This window comes from Oncorhynchus mykiss, chromosome 2, assembly GCF_057628025.1.
Source record: "Oncorhynchus mykiss isolate SJ-2025 chromosome 2, ASM5762802v1, whole genome shotgun sequence".
Lineage (NCBI taxonomy): Eukaryota > Metazoa > Chordata > Actinopteri > Salmoniformes > Salmonidae > Oncorhynchus > Oncorhynchus mykiss.
In genome coordinates this window covers 89,618,450-89,631,442 of record NC_143023.1, presented here as the reverse complement: position 1 = coordinate 89,631,442, position 12,993 = coordinate 89,618,450, and the positions used below count along the sequence as shown (strand labels likewise).

General features: G+C 41.7%; 1 protein-coding gene across 1 annotated transcript in view; it reads left to right on the top strand.

The window, feature by feature from the left end:
- LOC110499336 (carbohydrate sulfotransferase 8) overlaps positions 1 to 12,993 on the top strand; it is a 98,124-nt gene that overhangs the window by 44,317 nt on the left and 40,814 nt on the right. The window lies entirely within an intron of this gene.

Genomic DNA, 12,993 nt, shown 5'->3' with positions numbered 1-12,993 from the left:
AGCAGTATTTATCTGAGTTATTGACCTCACAATAAGCCATGTTCGAGTAATTTACATAACTTACATTAATATGAAGCGGTAGCCACCAAGATGGACAGCGCATGTGTGCTGAAAGTAGGCTAATTAGAGAAGGCCAAATTCATTAGTCTACTATCTATAGATTTTGTCAGTAAATTCCTTCAGACACCATGCAGTCCTTAAAAATCTCAGCATCAGTGAAGGGACGGCTTGTTAAATTAAAACCAGGGCTCGAATTGAGGGGGTATGTGAGGGAATATGAGGGGATTGTGGCTTTTGTTAAAGAAAATGGCTAAAAGCATAGGACTACCCCTTGTTAGTTTAAGGTTTTTTAAATGTATGGACCTGATATAACGACACTTTAGTGCGCAATCCTTTATGCTAGAAACAAGCTGTAAAATACAGGGTAAAGACATGACTCCGATGCATATAGAATACCTTTGGTTTTTCTGAGGCTGCGCTACAACCTTCTACAGCCGAGGAGACAAAAAAATGGACTTTGCTTGGGAAGTAATTTGTGATTCTGTCACTTTCAATTGACGTTCAACATTTCAACAACGTATTAAACAAAATACTAACTCAAAATCAGTCAGGAGCAAGCCAGGTAACCTCAGAAGAAACGAATATGTATTATTTAGGCTATATTATTATGAAGGCTATAGCCTGCCATTTGTGTCTCGATTCAGGAAACTAGGCATATTTTATAAATAAATTGTGAAGCATTTGTGACACGCTACGGGCTGATAGGAGTGTTCAGCATTTCAACAACCGACCAAGAAAATCACTTCAAAAAAATGCCTATAAATGTAACATTTAGGCTTTTTTAAAATTCAATTCATTTTGTTTAACTTAAAATTACACTACCAGTCAAAAGTTTGGACACACCTACTCATTCAAGGGTTTTTCTTTATTTGTACTATTTTCTACATTGTAGAATAATAGTGAAGACATCAAAACTATGAAATAACACATATGGAATTGTGTAGTAACCAAAAAAGTGTTAAAGAAATCTAAATATATTTTATATTTGAGTTTATTCAAAGTAGCCACCTTTTGCCTTGAAGACATCTTTGCACACTCTTGGCATTCTCTCAACCAGCTTCATGAGTTCATCACCTGAAATGTATTTCAATTAACCGGTGTGCCTTGTTAAAAGTTCATTTGTGGAATTCCTTTCCTTCTTAATATGTTTGAGCTAATCAGTTGTGTTGTGACAAGGTAGTGGTGGTATAAATAATATAGCCCTATTTGGTAAAATGCCAAGTCCATATTATGGCAAGAACAGCTCACACAAGCAAAGAAAAATGACAGTCCATCATTACTTCAAGACATGAAGGTCAGTCAATCCGGAAAGTTTCAAGAACTTTGGACGTTTCTTCAAGATCAGTTGCAAAAAGCATCAAGCGCTATGATGAAACAGAGTTACCTCTGCTGCAAAGGATAAGTTCATTATAGTTAACAGACTCAGAAATTGCTTCACAGAGATGCTTCACAGAGATCAAGTAACAGACACATCTAGACATCAACTGTACAGAGGAGACTGTGTCAATAAGGCCTTCATGGTCGAATTGCTGCAAAGAAACCCCTACTAAAAGGACACCAATAATAAAAAGAGACTTGCTTTGGCCAAGAATCACGAGCAATGGACATTAAACCGGTGGAAATCTGTCCTTTGGTCTGATGAGTACAAATCAGAGATTTTTGGTTCCAACCGCCGTGTCTTTGTGAGACGTAGAGTAGGTGAACGGATGATCTCTGCATGTGTGGTTCCCACTGTGAATCATGGAGGAGGAGGTGTGATGTTGTGGGGGTGCTTTGCTGGTGACATTGTCTGGGATTTATTTAGAATTCAAGGCATACTTTAACCAGCATGGCTTCCACAGCATTCTGCAGCGATACGCCATCCCATCTTGTATGTGCTTAGTGGGACTATCATTTGTTTTTCAACAGGACAATGACCCAACACACCTCTAGGATGTGTAAGGGACAAGTGCTGCATCAGATGACCTGGCCTCCACTATCACCAGACCTCAACCCAATTGAGATGGTTTGGAATGCAGAGTGAACGACAAGCAGCCAACAAGTATATGTGGGAACTCCTTCAAGATGGTTGGAAAAGCATTCCAGGTGAAGCTGGTTGAGAGAATTCCAAGAGTGTGCAAAGCTATCATGAAGGAAAAGAGTGGCTACTTTGAAGAATCTAAAATATAACATATATGTTATATTTGTTTAACACTTTTTTGGTTACTACAGTACATGACTCTATATGTGTATTTCATAGTTTTGATGTCTTCATTATTATTTTACAATGTAGAAAATAGTAAAATAATGAGTAACGTCCAAACGTTTGACTGGTGCTGTATATTACTATGAATATGAGAATAGGTTGATTCCCATAGCAGATCTCAAACCCAGGCCACCAGCACCAGTAACAACCATCCTAACCACTGTCCCAATAAATGATATCTCCATGGCATATGCTTATTCAGAAAGTATAGTTTGGCCCTGCCCAGAAAATACCCTAACCCCTCCTCCCTGGCACTGTAAATCTGAAATAACTTGATAGGTGTAAGCAACAGGGTAAATGCACTTTGAAGTAAGTCTCAGCTCTGTCAAAAGTATACTCAATAAAAACTTGTATTGATCATTGTGATTCAGGAGTATCATTAGAGGTTAATGTGAAAATACAAAGAGAGTGTATTTGAAAGCTAGGAAAAATTTGTAGCTCAAAACATAATTTAAAAGTAGCTTGTGCTAGAAAAGGTTGGAGACCCCTGGTCTAGACACTCCAGTTTCATGGGCTTCACCCTTATGGACCCTTGTCAAAAGTAGTGCACTAAATAGGGAATAAGGCCTTATTTGGGATGCACCACTAGTAATCAAATTGACGCAGTCTGAAGTCTTCATAACATCACACAGTTACACAGTGATTGATTGGGTGAAATGCATTAGTCTGGCTTTTAGCTGGAGTCTGGACCACAACACATTATCTCATGTTGTTAGCGGATCTCAATAAAACGACTTCCTGCCATGCTGTCTTAATTGTCTTTTTCACCTTTCTGACACTGGGCTCCAATTCAATTTATGGCCATTTCCTTATGAGCGAAGATGTCAAGGGGTACATAAAAGGTCTGTGTTTTGATAGACTAGTAGTGGGATACCATTCGATTTAGTCATTAATGAGTACATGTTGCGCATCTCAATCAGATTGCAGTCTGTACTTTTATGAATAAAAAGAGTCGCTTGTGTTGTGAGGCCAGGACGACTAGAGAAGATGTGTCTAACCATTACGCTACTTATAACAGGGTTAATGTAAATTGGTATCTATGCAGCAGGCTATTGGATTGATATACAGAAGAGAAGTGCTACAGTGTGCTACACTATGCAGGCGTATGGATTGATACTGTACACAGAGAGTGCCTGTTTCGTTCCTCTGCCATGAATAGTACCTTTGTTCTCAAATAGTCCATAGAGAATCCTCTCGAAAGTCACCCACACTGCATTGTCAACAAGTAAGCCGCTCGTCTGCCTGTACAGAAATATTGACTCTCTTCCTCACATTGTGGTTCATGATCAAAGTCTTACTGGTGTAGATCTCAGGAACTAACTCCACTGATCAATAATATAAAACGCCACATGCAAAAATATCAAAGATTTTACTGAATTACACTTCATATAGGGAAATCAGTCAATTTAAATAAATTCATTAGGCTGTAATCTATGGAAGAAATGGGTCATTTTCAGCTTCCAGGAATTGTGTACAGGTCCTTGCGATAATAGGCCATGCATAATCATGTTGAAACATGAGGTGATGGCGGCTGATGAATGGCACCACAATGGGCCTCAGGATGTCATCACGGGGTCTCAGTGCATTCAAATTGCCATTGATAAAATGCAATTGTGTTTGTTGTCTGTAGCTTATCCATGCCCATACCATAACCCCACCTCCACCATGGGGCACTCTGTTCACAACGTTGACATCAGCAAACTGCTCACCAACACGTTGCCATACACACTGTTTGCCACCTGCCCGGTACAGTTGAAATTGGGATTAATCTGTGAAGAGCACACTTCTCCAGCGTGCCAGTGGCCGTCGAAGGTGAGCATTTCAAATCAAATCAAATTGTATTTTTCACATGTGGCAAATAAAACAGGTCCTTAGACCTTACAGTGAAATGCTTACTTACAAGCCCTTGACCAACAATGCAGTTTTAAGAAAAATAAGTGTTAAGAAAGTATTTACAAAAATAAACTGAAGTAAAAAAAAATATAACAATAAATAAATAATTAAAGAGCAGCGATAGAATATCAGTAACAAGGCCATATACAGGGGCTACCAGTACAGAGTCAACGTGCGGGGGCACAGGTTAGTCGAGGTAATTGAGGTAATATGTACATGTATGGTAGGCAGAGGTAAAGTGACTATGCATAGCTAATAAACAGAGAGTAGCAGCAGCGTAAAAATGGTCCGGTTAACCATTTGTTTAGCTGTCCGGGAATCTTATGGCTTGTCTTGGAGCTCTGGTACCACTTGCCATGCTGTATCAGAGAGAACAGTCTATGACTAGGGTGGCTGGAGTCTTTGGCAATTTTTAGGGCCTTCCTCTGATACTACCTGGTATAGTAGTCCTGGATGGCAGGAAGCTTGGCTCCAATGATGTAATGGGCCATACGCATTGCCCTCTGTAGTGCCTTGCAGTAGGAGGCCGAGCAGTTGCCATACCAGGCAGTGATGCAACCAGTCAGGATGCTCTCTGGTGCAGCTGTATAATTTCTTGAGGATCTGAGGACCCATGCTAAATCTTTACAGACTCCAGAGGGGGAATAGGCATTGTCGTGTCCTCTTCACGACTGTCTTGGTGTGTTTGGACCATGATAGTTCGTTGGTGATGTGGACACCATGGAACTTGAAGTTCTCAACCTGCTCCACTACAGCCACATTGATGAGAATAAGGGTGTGCTCGGCCCTCCTTTTCCTGTAGTCCACAATCAGCTCCTTTGTCTTGATCACGTTGAAGGAGAGGTTGTTATCTTGGCACCACACCAAGTCTCTGACCTCCTCCCTGTAGGCTGTCTCATTGTTGTCGGTGATCAGGCTGTTGTGTCTTCAGCAAACTTAATGATGGTGTTGGAGTTGTGCTTGGCCATGCAGTCATGGGTGAACAGGGAGTAGAGGAGGGGACTGAGTACACACCCCTGAGGGTGTTGAGGATCAGTGTTGAGGATCAGTGTTGAGGATCAGCGTGGCAGATGTGTTGTTCTACATAGTAGAATAATAGTGAAGACATCAAAACTATGAAATAACACAAATGGAATCATTTAGTAACCAAAAAAAGTGTTAAAGAAATCTAAATATGTTTTATATTTGACATTCTTCAAATAGCCACATTTTGCCTTGATGACAGCTTTGCACACTCTTGACATTCTCAACCAGCTTCATGAGGTAGTCACCTGGAATGCATTTCAATTAACAGGTGTGCCTCCTTAAGTTCATTTGTGGAATTTCTTTCCTTCTTAATGCGTTTGAGCCAATCAGTTGTGTTGTGACAAGGTAAGGGGGTATACAGAAGATAGCCTTATTTGGTAAAAGTCCATATTATGGCAAGAACAGCTCAAACAAGCATAGAAATGACAGTCCATCATTACTTCAAGACATGAAGGTCAGTCAATAAGGACATTTCAAAAACGTTGAAAGTTTCTTCAAGACCGCCACAGGAATGGAAGACCCAGAGTTACCTCTGTTGCAGATGATACGTTCATTGGAGTTACCAGCCTCAGAAATTGCAGGCCAAATAAATGCTTTACAGACTTCAAGTAACATGCACATCAACATTAACTGTTCAGATGAGACTATGTGAATCAGGCTTTCATGGTTGAATTGCTGCAAAGAAACCACTACTAAAGCTCTACGCTCCAGACCTCCAGTGCGTCTGCAGTCCAGAGCATCCAGCGACGGTTCCCGGTCCAGAGCCTCCCGCGAGGATTCCCGGTCCAGAGCCTCCCGCGAGGATTCCCGGTCCAGAGCCTCCTGCGAGGGTTCCCGGTCCAGAGCCTCCCGCGAGGGTTCCCGGTCCAGAGCCTCCCGCATGGGTTCCCGGTCCAGAGCCTCCAGCGACGGTCCACGGTCCGGTTCCTCTGGCGGCGATCTACGGGCTGGAGCTTCTGGCGACGATTCATGGGCCGGAGCTTCCGGCGACGATCCACGCACCAGAGTCGCCACCGAAGGGGGCGGATCCGCGAGCTGAGCAAGGTCGACGTCCCGCACAGGAGCCGCCACCGAGGCTAGATTCCCACCCGGACCCTCCCCTATAGAGTCAGGTTTTGTGGCCGGAGTCCACACCTTTGGGGGGGGGGGGGGGGGGGGGGGGTACTGTCACGCCCTGACCTTAGAGATCCTTTATTCTCTATTTTGGTTAGGTCGGGGTGTGACTAGGGTGGGCATTCTAGTTTCTTTATTTCTAGGTTGGCTTGGTATGGTTCCCAATCAGAGGCAGCTGTCTATCATTGTCTCTGATCATATTTAGGCAGCTTTTTCCCACCTATTTGTTGTGGGATCTTGTTTTTGTGTAGTGCCTGGGAGCACTGCATTGACTTCACGTTTAGTTTGTTCTGTATTGTTTTGGTTAGTTTCATTTATTAAACATGTGGAACTCTACGCACGCTGCGCCTTGGTTGAGTTATAAAAAAATATCCGAAACTTTGAACATCCCACAAAGCACCATTAAATCCATTATAAAAAAATGGGAAACTAGTCAGAATTGAAGGAATGATGGATGGCGCTAAATACAGGGGAATTCTTTCGAGAAACCTGTGAGGCCAGTTGGACATACTGCCAAATTTTCAAACTTGACATTGGAGGCATAGCCATGGGAATGAGGGGTGCTGAGGGTGCTGGAGCACCCCTCGAAAATAAGGGAATAAAAAATATATTAATAAAAAATACAAATAAACACGATTAAAATGCAATGGCTGTTTACTGTAATGGCAGACTTTAGGACCATGGAGAGCATTCCTTGGAGAGCAGCTGCCAGCCTGTGCTCATTTTCTGTCACTTTTAGAAAGCAGAGGGCAGACACAGTGCTATTTGCTTTGTCGGTCAGATGTTTGCTTTGAATTTGATGTTGGTATTTGAAATTGGCCTTGTAAGCCTTGTTGTAATCTGATAGCCAGGGGTTAATTTAATTTGGAATTGGAAGGTGGGGGGCCCTCCTTTTTGGTGACCATTTGAAACCAAAAACTGTTTCATTGTTATTAAAATATAGGTTGTGATAGCTGTAAGCCTAATTGTTATTTTCATTTCTTTGCCCAGTAGGCTAGTGCAATTTTAATTTAATGTAGGCCTATTGATATGAAAATAAACAACTGAACAATTAGCTATTTAGAGTATTTCCCCAAAATACATGTCTTATTTTTGGCTTCAAAGACAATAACAATTGTAGGCTATAACAAATGTGCGTTGTCATGCAGTGACAGAATGATAATTGAGATAATGCAAATATTTAATGATATCCCAACTAGGTTAACTTTAACTTCTTGCTGTAGGCCTACATCATCATCATCCTCTGCCTGCACCCCTACCTATAGCCTACCTGACTCTGGTATAATGCATTTCCACCTCTCACTCTATCAGTCTTACTTGTCCATCTTCCTCAATTAAAATGTGATATTCTAGCAGATCAATCTTGCTGGCAAAACGTCATTCAATATGGCCAAGTTATTTAGCTATAGTGTGGATGTAGGGCTGTTTTTGTACATAATGAGCTCCCAGATGCTGCGTAGGCAACACAATAATATCAGACAGAGACTAGCTGGTCTGGGGAAAAATGTTTGTGTTGGCTACTATGTTGCAATATTAATATTCTCAGAGCAGTCTTATTCCATTGCGAATAATGCAGACAGGCAAATACAAAAAATAAGCTGAGCGTACACATAAGGAACATCTCTGAATGCAGAGCAACAATTTTGGTGTGGAGCGCTCGAGACAATCACAATGTACACTGTATGTGCCGTTACACAAGGGTGATTTCCTATAGCCTATTGCCGGGGGTCTGCAACCTTTTTCATATGAGTGACACTTTACAATTGATCCTACAATTTCTAAAGATCTGCATGCCAGTTATCATTTTAATGTAAGCATTGTAGGCTACTCAACTGTGCCCACAAACTGAATAGCCTAATTCTAGCTGGCTACTAGACAGAGACGCTGTACATTCAGCCACACCCCATGGAGCTCCACTATGCCTACCTGTACCGAGTGTGTAGATGTTTCTTCATTCCTTGGTTGAGTTTGTTTGTCTCTGTGTCCCTGTCGATTGTAGGTCTAAGTCATTCCTTTGATGCATAACTTTTATTTCAATGCATGTGTAGGATTTATCTAGCATAGTTTGCTTTTGCATTTAGCTGTTTTACGCTCTGGTTACTTTCACATTGATGTCGGTATTTGAAGTCAGCCTTGATAGCGTGTATTATGCATCTACTTCATGTTGCATTGTGTGCATTGTTCCACAAGTATGATGAGGTTGTACACGCCATTGTACACGCCATTCCACAGATTTTAAACCAAATATATTGCAGTGATAATTTCCAGGGGACATTTGTGTTTGTTTTTGCTGTTCTCTCACCCCCCAAGTCAGCGAACAAAAATGCAGCACATGTAAAAAACTTCCTTGGGTATGGTTGGAGGCGGCTTATGGTGGAGAAATGAACATTACATTCTCTGTCAACAGCTCTGGTGGACATTCCTGCAGTCAGCATGCCAACTGCACACTCCATCAAAACTGTGGCATTGTATTGTGAGACAAAACTGCATATTTTAGAGTGTCCTTTTTATTGTCCACAGAACAAGGTAAACCTGTGTAATGATCATGCTGTTTAATCAGCTTCTTGACATGCCACACCTGTCAGGTGGATGGATTATGTTAGCAAAGGAGAAATACTCACTAACAGGGATGTAAACATATTTTTGTTCAGTATAAATACCTTGTCACGTTACTGTTATCATAAAGGAAGGTTCAGGAATTTGTATTTATTGCAGATGCATTTTGGAGTGCACTCCTTCAACACTTTATTAGTGGTCTGCTCTCTGTGTCTGCAGCCTGTAGCCTGTGTATTCAGACTGTAAAGCTTCCAGTGTTTTAACATTTAGTTGTACATTTCTCACAGTAATCATCTGGTCGTTTACCTAAACAGATTAGTTCCTCCTGATGTTTTATTCAAAAGATTTTCTCAGAGGCCTTGCTTCATATCATATCGCTTGCCGTTGCCTTGAATAGACATGAGCTCAACCACTGTCATATGAATAACACAAACCCCAATGAATAATACATTACAAAGGACTGTGTGTGTGTGGGTGAGAGTGGGGTTGAGTGGAATGGGGCCAAACAAACCATGAGCTCACTTTAAAGGTTAAAAACACTGCCCCCCTCTCTTATATACAGTACCAGTCAAAAGTTTGGACACACCTTCTCATTCAAAGGTTTTTCTTTATTTTTACTATTTTCTACATTGTAAAATAATAGTGAATAAATCAAACCTATGAAAAAACACAGATGGAATCATGTAATTATAAGGGCACAAGGCGAGAACCAGATGCAGACACAGGAGGCAGATGGTTAGAATCCAAGATGTTTATTAACAACCCAAAAGGGTTAGGCAACAGAATGGTCGTGGACAGGCAAAAGGTCAAAACCAGTTCAGAGTTCCAGCGTTCCAGAATGGCAGGCAGGCTCGAGGTCAGGCAGGCGGGAATGGAGTCCAGAAAAACAGGCAAAGGTCAAAACCGGGAGGACTAGTAAAATAGAATAGAAAAGCAGGAGCACGGGGGGAAAAAAACTGGTTGATTTGAGCATACAAGACAAACTGGCACAGAGAGACAGGAAACAGGGATAAATACACCAGGGAAATAAGCGACACCTGGAGGGGGTGGAGACAATCACAAAGACAGGTGAAACAGATCAGGGTGTGACAGTAATAACCAAAAAAGTTTCAATATTTTTTTATTTTTCCTTTATTTAACTAGGCAAGTCAGTTAACAACAAATTCTTATTTTCAATGACGGCCTAGGAACAGTGGGTTAACTGCCTTGTTCAGGGGCAGAACGACAGATTTTCCCCTTTGTCAGCTCTGGGATTCTATCTTGCAACCTTTCGGTTACTAGTCCAACGCTCTAACCACTAGGCTACCTAACGCCCCAGATTCTTCAAATTCTTCAAAGTAGCCACCCTTTGCCTTGATGACAGCTTTGCACACTCTGGGTATTCTGTCAACTAGCTCACCAGGAATGCTTTTCCAACAGTCTTGAAGGAGTTCCCACATATGCTGAGCACTTGTTGGCTGCTTTTCCTTCACTCTGCGGTCCAGCTCATCCCAAACCATCTCAATTGGGTTGAGATCGGGTGATTGTGGAGGCCAGGTCATCTGATGCAGCATTCCATCACTCTCCTTCTTCAAATAGCCATGACACAGCCTGGAGGTGTGTTGGGTCATGGTCATAATGAAAAACAAATGATAGTCCCATTAAGTGCAAACCAGATGGGATGGCGCACCGTTGCAGAATGCTGTTGCAGCCATGCTGGTTAAGTGTGCCTTGAATTCTAAATAGGTCACCGACAGTGTCACCAGCAAAGCACCCCCACAACTCCAACTCCTCCATGCTTCACAGTGGGAACTACACATACGGAGATCATCCGTACACCTACTGTGGTTGGAACCAAAAATCTCACACTCTTCAGACCACAGGACAGATTTCCACCGGTCTAATGTCCATTGCCCATGTTTGGCCCAAGCAATTGTCTTCTTCTTATTGGTGTTCTTTAGTATTGGTTTCTTTGCAGCAATTTGACTACAAAGGCCTGATTCACGCAGTCTCCTCTGAACAGTTGATGTGGAGATGTGTCTGTTACTTGAACAATGTAAAGCATTTATTTGGGCTACAATTTCTGAGGCTGGTAACTCAAGTTAATTTATCCTCAGCAGCAGAGGTAACTCTGGGTCTTCCTTTCCTGTGGCAGTCCTCATGAGAGAAAAACCTACAATGTGATTTTCTGGATTTTTTTTCTCATTTTATCTGTCATAGTTGAAGTGTACATATGATGACATATGCCTCTCATCTTTTTAAGTGGGAGAACTTGCACAATTTGCCCCACTGTATGTGTTTTCTGGTCACATACAGGTTAACCCAAACAGGCACAGTAAACACAGTGAATTTTAAACAAAAAACATTTCAAACTTTTACAGTAAGTCCCAAACAGACACAGCAGGCCCGGCTCCAGTATAAACTGTTGAAGTGGGCAGTTAAAATCGACCAACGTAAACAATTATGCAATGTCAGCCTACCATAAATGTGTTTCCAATATGTACAGTTCCATTTGCATCCACGAAAACCAATAGGCTACCAAGAAAACCCTAATAGAATGTATGTATTACTATGATGAAACATACCGATAACTAGCTATAAGCTATAAGGCATCATTTGGGTTCTTGCATTGGAATTATATTGAATGCTGCTTATATCATGCTATACCACAATAAACATTAAAGTATAAATGCCGAGACCATTGAGTGCTTTTGACTAAGAAGTGACAGGTTGGCGTGAAATCTCTGCTGCGCTCAACTAGCACCATGGACAACACCTAACACACTAAAGCAAGGCCGTTGAAAAGTTGATCTGGCTAAGTCAGTCATCTTGCCATTCTATACCACCAAGATTTAGATTAAAAACCAACCAGCTAGATTGTTTACCTTTTCAGAAGAGTCGCAGCCCCCTTAATGTTCTGTGGAACTTCCTGAGTAATCGATCATTCCATTCTCCCCAAAATCTTCTTGTAAGATGCCCCTCACATTCCAGGTGGATTAGTGCCTTCCTCAGGTGCAGCATGCTTCTTCTGTGCTGACTGAACGAGTTTGTCAAATGGAAAATAAGTTCTCACAATACATGCTTCAGTGCAATAAGCAAAGTGGAGTGGAGCAAAGTGGAGAGAGGTCCAGAAATTTGTTGCAGGATATCAAGTGGGGTCCATTTGTCCTCACTGTATCCGGAACGTGGGATTTCAGTCTGCAAAAACTGGTGAGCGACACTAAACTGAGCTTCCACCAAATCTGTTTTGCTTAGATCCAGCAGTGGTTTCACCTTTTCACATCTAGAAAGTCATGGCTCTCTGGGTAAAGGGCACAGAGGGCCTCCACCAGTTGGCTGTTGCGCTCGCTGAATCACTCTGACATTTCATCAATGACAGCATCCAACATGCTAAAGAATTGTCTTTTACACTCAGTCTCTTCTCCTCTGTCCTATTATACTGTCCACAACGTACTGCTGGAGACTTGTACTTACAGTTGGTCGGAGGTTTACATACACCTCAGCCAAATACATTTAAACTCAGTTTTTCACAATTCCTGACATTTAATCCAAGTAAAAATTCCTTGTTTTAAGTCAGTTAGGATCACCACTTTATTTTAAGAATGTGAAATGTCAGAATAGAGAAAATTATTTATTTCAGCTTTTATTTCTTTCATCGCATTCCGATTATGTCAGAAGTTTACATACACTCAATTAGTATTTGGTAGCCTTACCTTTAAATTGTTTAACTTGGGTCAAACGTTTCAGGTAGCCTTCCACAAGCTTCCCAATAAGTTGGGTGAATTTTGTCCCATTCCTCCTGACAGAGCTGGTGTAACTGAGTCAGGTTTGTAGGCCTCCTTGCTCACACAAGCTTTTTCAGTCCTGTCAACAAATTTTCTATAGGATTTAGGTCAGGGCTTTGTGATGGCCACTAATACCTTGACTTTGTGGTCCTTAAGCCATTTTGCCACAACTTTGGAAGTATGCTTGGGGTCATTGTCCATTTGGAAGACCCATTTGAGACCAAGCTTTAACTTCCTGACTGATGTCTTGAGATGTTGCTTCAATATATCCACATCATTTCCCAGCCTCATGATGCCATCTATTTTGTGAAGTGCACCAGTCCCTCCTGCAAGCAA